This window comes from Aptenodytes forsteri, unplaced genomic scaffold, assembly GCF_000699145.1.
Source record: "Aptenodytes forsteri isolate BGI_AS27 unplaced genomic scaffold, ASM69914v1 Scaffold14, whole genome shotgun sequence".
Taxonomy (NCBI): domain Eukaryota; kingdom Metazoa; phylum Chordata; class Aves; order Sphenisciformes; family Spheniscidae; genus Aptenodytes; species Aptenodytes forsteri.
In genome coordinates this window covers 1,786,101-1,787,540 of record NW_008794457.1, presented here as the reverse complement: position 1 = coordinate 1,787,540, position 1,440 = coordinate 1,786,101, and positions in this window count along the sequence as shown.

Below are 1,440 nucleotides of genomic sequence, written 5' to 3'. Positions count from 1 at the left end.
GTGAACTGAATACCCAGGACACCCTTCAGTGTCTCCGTGTGTGCTTGAAGGCTGCGTTGTGCAGCAGGGAGGAGGAGGAGGCCATCCCGCTGCTCTGTGTCCCAGCGTGGCTCTCCTCATGGGATGCTGGCACAGCATCTCCCTTCCCACGCCCGGAGCCCGGCGTCCTGCCCTGCCCCAAGGTTAAAGCCAGGCTCCTCCGGTCCCCAAGCCTGCTCCCCCGTGACTCGGGGGGAGCGCCTCGCACCCCCTTTTGTCCCAGCCAAGGGACAAAAACAAGAGGCACCAGCACCCGGCAGGATGGGCAGTCCCCCTGATAACTCCCCGCAGCTGCCTGCCACCGATTACGTCCCTGCTCTGCGCACGTCTGAACTTTCCTGCCTTCTTCTCATCTTTAATTAAGCACTTCTATCAGCCGAGCCTTCTTGCTGGATCTGAATTATATTTTTTTTTCCCCCGTAGCCATGGCAACGCTCCCCCTGGGCAGGCTGCTCTGGAGCCGGTGACAAACCCCACGTGTGGCTGTTTGTTTGGGCCTGGAACTTTCCCTGCCGTTTGGGAAAACTTGGGAAAAAAAACCCCGCTGCCGAGCCGGTGGGCAGCAAGGGGAGCCAGGGTGTGAGGTGTTGCTGTTCGGGGTGAGCATCGCTCCCGTCCCTCCAAGGAGACCCCCCCTCCAGCAGGGATGGCAAAGCCTTGATCCGAGGGTTCCTTGGTTTTTCCTCCGAAAGACGGGCACGGCGTCCGGGTTTTGTGTCCTCGCCTCAGCCACGGGTCACGGGCGACGGCCCCGCTGCGGCCATCGCGTGGTCCCTCGGTGGCAGTGGCACCGGGGCTGCCTCAGTCCTGCTCCTCCCGCCCGGACCAGCAAATCATGAGCCGTGAAGCTGCCATCAGGAGCCCAGTGCGGCAGGGGGGCAGCGACAAGGCGCACAGATGCGGTGACACAGGGCGGGGATGCGGTGACAGGGGTAGGGCTGGGTGACGTGGATGAGGGCTGGGTGACATGGGGAGGGCTGGGCGGCATAGGAAGGGACACAGGGACTTGGGGAAGGGATGGAGTGACAGGCAGGAGGAGCTGGCGGGCCAGGGCAGGGTGACAAGGCAGGGCTAGGTGTCAGGACAGGGGTAGGTGACATTAGGCAGGGCAAGTGACATAGGGCAGGGCTAGGTGATGGGGCAGGGCTAGGTGACGTAGGGCAGAGGTAGGTGATGGGGCAGAGGTAGGTGACATTGGGCAGGGGTAGATGACATAGGGCAGGGATAGGTGATGGGGCGGGGGTAGGTGATGTCAGGCAGGGCAGGTGACATAGAGCAGGGATAGGTGACAAGGCAGGGACAAGTGGCAGGGCGCGGGCTGTCCCCCACGGTGCCCAGTGCTGCCCCCGCCTGTCCCGGTGTGCCGGTGTCTCGGTCCCGTCCCCCCCGCGGTGCCGGTGT